The sequence below is a fragment of the Sorex fumeus genome, unplaced genomic scaffold (genome assembly GCF_029834395.1).
Source record: "Sorex fumeus unplaced genomic scaffold, SorFum_2.1 ptg000013l, whole genome shotgun sequence".
Taxonomy (NCBI): Eukaryota; Metazoa; Chordata; class Mammalia; order Eulipotyphla; family Soricidae; genus Sorex; species Sorex fumeus.
Genome location: NW_026606070.1, coordinates 1,483,241 through 1,490,000, shown reverse-complemented (window position 1 = coordinate 1,490,000; position 6,760 = coordinate 1,483,241).

Genomic DNA, 6,760 nt, shown 5'->3' with positions numbered 1-6,760 from the left:
GGGCGTCCCAAGCACAGCCACCTTCTGGAACCTCGGCGCCCTCTGCTGGCCACACACACACACACACACACACACACACACACACACACACGCACATGCACACACACTCACGCACACACTCATGCACACTCACACATGCACACACATGCACACACATTCATGATTAACCTGAACACATGTTGAGACTGTAAAGATTGTTTGAAGGCTTCAAAGTTTACTTTTTTGTTATTTGGCTTTGGGGCCACAGCCATGATGCTCAGGTTCTATCTCCTGGCTCTGCACTCAGGAATCACCCCTGGCGGTGCTCGGGGGACCCTATGGGATGCTGGGAATCGAACCCGGGTCAGCCGTGTGCAAGGCAAACGCCCTACCCACTGTGCTATCGCTCCGCCCCTCCTACTTCTTCCTTACTGATCCTGGTCTGTCTTTTCCCAAGGGTCTGGCTCCCCCACTCCACCGTGCCTGAGACATGGTTGGGTCTCAACAGGCACCCTGCGGGCGCGGGAGCCACCCCACGGCCGTTCCTGCAGGCGTCTCTCACCTCGGCTCTAACCCACCTAGGGTCAGCCTTGATGTCTTGCGCTTCCCAACACGACCTCCAGGGGGAGCCTTCCTCTTTATTCTCCCTCTAAACTGTTCTCATCCTGTTTGTTCCAGAAACATCTGCGAAGCCACAGTCCTTGCCAAGAACTAAGTGCTCGAGTACCACACTGACAAACATCCTATCCTTCAGAAGTGGTAAATATATAACTGTCACTGTTCTCCCGTTGTTCATCGATTTGCTCGAGCGGGCGCAGTAACGTCTCCACTAGAGACTTTGATGTTACTGTGTCTGGCATATCGAATACGTCACGGGGAGCTTGCCAGGCTTTGCCGTGCAGGCGAGATGCTCTCGGTAGCTTGCCGGGCTCTCCGAGAGGGGCGGAGGAATTGAACTCAGGTCCACCGGGTTGGCTGCCTGCAAGGCAAACGCCCTACCTGCTGTGCTATCGCTCCAGCCCTGATAAATATATATATATAGGATATATATGTAGAAAGAGAGCACAAGCTTCACCTGTATACGTACATACCACACACACACACACACACACACACACACACAATGAATCCGTAAGATACATTCAGGTAGTGGCAGGTCCTGGAAGGGAACATAAAGCAATCGTTGGCCTCTCCTGAGGAGATTCCGTCTGAGCTTAAAATCGGAAACAGGGCAGCAGACCGCCACAGAAGCGGGGCGGGGTGGGGGTGGTGGGAGGGTTACTGGGACCATGGGCACCGGTGGAGCGATGGGCACTCGACCATTGTATGACTGAAACGCAAGCACGGAAGTTTGTAAGGCTGTAACTGTACCTCACGGTGATTCACTAATAATTTTTTTAAAAAATCAGTTAAAGAAAAGAAAAAAGAAAAGAAGGCGGCAGAGAGGCAGGGGAGCGGCGAGGCCCTTGTCTTGCGGGCAGCTGACCTGGATTTGGTCACGGGACCCCCCCATACACGGTCCCCTGGGCCCCGGCAGGTGTGGCCCCACTCCTTCCCCACCCCCCCCACCCCCTGATGGAAAATAAGGACCTGGAACACACGAGCCTCCCCACCCCCACCCCACGGATAGGTTCTATGTTACTCCTTTTTTTTTTTTTTGCTTTTTGGGTCACACCTGATGATGCACAGGGGTTCCTCCTGGCTCTGCACTCAGGAGTTACTCCTGGCAGTGCTCAGGGAACCATATGGGATGCTGGGAATCGAACCCAGGTTGGTTGCATGCAAGGCAAACGCCCTTCCCGCTGTGCTATCGCTCCAGCCTCATTACTCCGTTTTCTTACTCAAAACTAAGTAAGAAAAAAGAGTTACGCGGTGCTCTTTGGGTGAGGGTCTTTATCTGAGGTGAGGGGTGGGGGGGGAGGGTTACGGCGGAGAATGATTCAGGACAAAAAAGTTGCCACCCTAGGCATCGTTAGGGAGAGTCCTGTGGCGCTGGCTTGGCTGGGTGACTCTCCCACTCACCAGCGCTGACCCCTGAAACTCTGGGTGCACCAGCAGACCCCTCACGCCCCGCCCCAGCTGCAGACTTCGCTGCCGGCCAGCTTTCTCTTTTGGTTGCTTTTGATGTTTTTAATTTGTGGGGCCACACCTTTGCGATGCGCTCGGGGCTAACTCCCCCGCTCTGCTCTCAGGAATCACTCCTGGCGGTGCTCGGGGGACCCCCTGGGATGCTGAGCAGAGCGTGGAGCCTGGGTGGGCTGTGTGCAGAAGGCAAGCTGCGCTCCCCGCTGACCTACCACTCGCTCGAGACCCAGCACCCGCCAGCCTTCTGCCTCTGCGTCCTCGTCGTCTTCACGTGAGTGACACATGTCACTGGGCACGGAGCACCAAGCCCTCCGTGGCGAGGCGTCTGTCCCCAGGTCTGAATGCAGGACGACACTCTGCCTCACACATGCACGCTGCATGTTGGTACTACTTGCCAGGAAATGATGGGTGGGGGCCGCTCGCCCTGAATACAGGGGGTGTGGAGGGTGGGCTCGGGCGCCTGCACTCACCCCGGGGTGAGTGGCTGCACCCTGCGAGGGCTCTGTGTGCTTTAGGACTCTCCAAGCGATTCCCCTGGCCGAGGCAAGAGATAGGTCCTCCTCCTCCTCCAGGCAGCGCCCCAGGCCACCCTGGGTGCGATAAAGCAGGAGAAGCTCTCTCCCAAACACTTCTTCCTGCGGAGTAAAGGTCTTACTGGACAAAGGTGCCTGTGACTCAGGAGAGGGAGAATCCCCCCTGTCCTGGCACGCCAGGCTTCTAAGGGTGCCGGGAAAGCAGACAAACCCATCCAGGGCTGTCGCCAGAGGCAACGCAAATCCCACACCAGGAGGCCCCGGGGCCAGAGGGAGGAGGAACCAGGAAGGAAGGAACGAGAGGCAGCTGGGAGCCCAGGAGGGACCTGGAGGCGCGTGGGAGGCCCTGGTTCAACCCCCACCCCCCTCCACCCCCCAGCTCCGCGTGGCCCCACTCGGGCATCAGCACCACCAAGACTAACCCTGAGCCTGCAGGCTGCAGTGTCCCCTGGGAGCCACTCTGTGCCGGCCCAAAAGCAAGAAAAGGAAAGGAAAGAGGGGCCGGAGCGAGAGCACGGAGGGGAGGGCGTTTGCCTTGCTCGTGGCCGACCTGGGTTCGATCTTGGCATCCCACAGGGTCCCCCAAGCACCGCCAGGAGGAATTCCTGAGGGCATGAGCCAGGAGGAACCCCTGTGCTTCGCAGGGGTGTGATGCGAAAATGAATAAATAAAATAAAATAAAATAAAAAATAGGGGCCTTCTTTAAGGCCAGAGACATTTTGGTACAGCAGGCAGGGCCCTTGCTATGCCCGCCACCAACCCAAGTTCGATCCCCGGCAACCCATACGGTCCCCCAGGCACCGCCAGGAGTGATTCCTGAGTGCAGAGCCCGGAGGAACATCCGGGAAGGCAACCCTAGAATGGGACAGAAACGATTTATCAGGGAGAAGCTCGGCTGAGCGGCCAACGGGCCTGATTCCACCCACCGGCTCGCTCCCTGTTCCACCCGAGCCTCAGTTTCTTCACTCCAGGGTTGGAACACCGACCCTTGAGGCATGTTCACCTGGTGCTCTGTAAACTGTAGTCCCGCACGTGCTGAGGGGTGGGGGAGATGTGTGGCTCGGGCCGGAGGCTCAGCCTCAGTTTCTGCTTCGACTCTTGACAGAGCAGAGCGGTCATCGATGCAGTTCCCCTTCGGCTCGGGAAAGGGGCCCCGGAGCGGGGTGTGTGTGTGTGTGTGTGTGTGTATGTGTCTCACAGCGACTTCAGAGAAGTCACTCAACTCTCAGGGTGGCACAGGCTTGCCGGGACAGACCCCAGGAATGAAGGGGCCCAGCAGGCCCACCCAGAAAAGCCCCCCGCTCGGCCTCCGGAGGAATGAACTGCCAACGGGCTCCTCACTCGTCCAACGCTGCAGTTCCCGAGTCTCCCAGACTCTTAAACCGCTGCCATTTCTGCCCCCCCCCCACCCCCCCCCCCCCCCACCCCCGAGAAAGCGTCATTACAATATGTCATCGCTCAGGCTGCCGGCCTAGAACGCCCCGCTTCGGAACCAACTGCTATTCAGATTCTGTGGTTTGGTTGTGGTTGCTGGGCAGAGTCCAACAAAGCCGGGCCAGGGGGCCGGGCTGGGCCTCCTGCACCCGCCCCAGCCGCCTCTCTCAAGTCGGGGGTGGGGGGCACGGCAGCATCTGATGGTTTCTCCAGGCTTGTCCCACACTGGCTGTTAAATTGTACTTTTGTTTGTGTGTTTGCTTATTTATTTATTTATTTGGGCTGGAGTGACAGCACAGCGAGGAGGGCGTTGCCTTGCACACGGCCAACCTGGGCCGACCCGGAGAGCCCAGCAAGCTACCGAGAGTATCGCGCCCTCACGGCAAAGCCGGGCAAGCTATTCGTGACGTATTCGAGATGCCAAACACAGTAACGACAAGTCTCACAATGGAGGCGTTACTGGTGCCAGCTCGAGCAAATCGAACAATGGGGGGGGGGGGGGGAGGATGGACACAGTGCTATTTATTTATTTATTTATTTATGCTTTTTGGGTCACACCCTGCGATGCTCAGGGGTTATTCCTGGCTCTGCACTCAGGAGTTACTCCTGGCGGTGCTCAGGGGACCATATGGGATGCTGGGAATCGAACCTGGGACGGCCGCGTGCAAGGCAAATGCCCTACCCGCGGTGCTATCTCTCCAGCCCCTGTATTTTTGTTTATCTTTTTTTCAGGGGCCACACCTAGCGATGCTCAGGGGTCACTCCTGGCTCTGCGCTCAGGGGTCCCTCCTAGAGGTGCTCGGGAGACCCTATGGGAGGCCGAGGATCGAGTCCGGTTTGGCCACGTGCACGGCAGACACCCACCCTGCTGTGCTACTGCCCCGGCCCGCGTTGTTCAATTTTATTTTTTTAATTTTTATTCATTTATTTTTTGCTTTTTGGGTCCCACCCGGCGATGCTCAGGGATGACTCCTGGTTCATGCACTCAGGAGTTATTCCTGGCGGTGCTCGGGGGACGCTATGGGATGCTGGGAATCTGAACCCAGGTCGGGCTGCGTGCAAGGCCAACGCCCTCCCCGCTGTGCTATCGCTCCAGCCCCAACGCTGTTCAATTTTCGATGATCTCTTTGCCTTTCCCCTGGGTTAGAGAGGAGCGCCACCCGAAAGTCACTCCCCCCAGCCGCCGTGGCTGAGTGGCCTCTTCGCCCGTGGACGGCAGCCTGCAGGGGAGCGGCTGGTCTGCAGGCGGGCAGGGTGGAAGGCGGCTGGTTCAGGAGTCCCACTGGGCCGCAGGGGCCTCTCCAGGCCTCTGACCTCTGACTCCACTGCATAAACCAGGGTTTGTTCCCGCAGACTGCACGAGGGACTCAGTTTCCGGCTCCTCTGCTCCTATCTCAGACAGGGCCCTTCCACGTTTCTGTGTCCTGCTCACTCTAGGCTAGAAAAAATCACACCCATTTGTGTGTGTGTGTGTGTGTGTGTCTGTGTGTGTGGACTCTAGTCCTTTGTGTGTTTGTGTATATATATGTGTGTGTGTGTATGTTTGTGTGGATTCTAGTCCTTTGTGCTTGTTTCTATATGTGTGTGGATTCTAGTCCTTTGTGTGTATGAGACTGTGTGTGTATATCTGTGTATGTGTGTCTGTCTATGTGTGTATGTGTTTGTGGACTCTAGTCCTTTGTGTATGTGTGTATGTGTGTATGTATGTGTGGATTCTAGGCCTTTGTGTGTCTGTGTGTCTGTGTGTCTGTGTGCGTCTGTGTATGTGTCTGTCTGTGTGTGTATATGTGTGTAGACTCTAGTCCTTTGTGTGTTTGTGTATAAGTGTGTGTGGATGTATGTGTGGATACTAGTCCTTTGTGTGTGTCTGTATGGATATGTATGTCTGTCTGTGTGTGTATGTGTTTGTGGACTCTAGTCCTGTGTGTGTGTGTGTGTGTGTGTGTCAGGATTCTAGTCCTTTGTGTGTGTGCCTCTGTGTGTGTGTGTGTCTGTGTGTGGATTCTAGTCCCCTAGGGCAGGAGGGGCGGGAGGAGGGCGGGCGCTTCCCTCAGCCGTGGCCCGCCCAGCCCCCAAGCCCCAGCCCCCTGCATCTGCTCCCTAGGGTGTCCCGACTAAAGGTCCTGCATCCAGGCTGTGGTTTCTTGGCTGATGGGGCAGCGTGCCCCAGGCACTCCCTCTGGCCCGGCCCCCTCTCAGGAAGCAGTGCCCCCCATCCCGTCCCAGTGTCCTCATTTTTTGCCTACTGTGACCTGCCCCCCCAACTACAGGGGAAACAGGTGCCCCCCGACCTGCGTCCACTCCGCTGGACTTCCCGAGGCAGAGAGACCGGGCAGCAGGCAGAGGGGCGTAGCCGGACCCCACTGACCCAAGCGTGGTCCTGGCACCCCACACGGTCTGCTGAACTCGCACTAAGCGGGACTAAGCCCCGAGCACCTCCCGCTGTAGTTCCCAAACGGAACAGGACAGAAAGCGACTTTCTTTTTTTTTTTTTCCCTTCACTATCTTTTTCTTTTTTTTCCATATTAATCAATTTTACTTATTTATATATTGCTTCAATTTTTATTTTTAAATGAAACACCGTGAGGAACAGTTACAGCCTTACAAGCTTTCGAATTTACGTTTCAGTCATACACTGATCGAGCACCCATCCCTCCACCGGTGCCCATTTCCCACCACCACGGGTCCCAGCATCCCTCCCAACCCCCACCCCCCTCATCCCCCCCCGC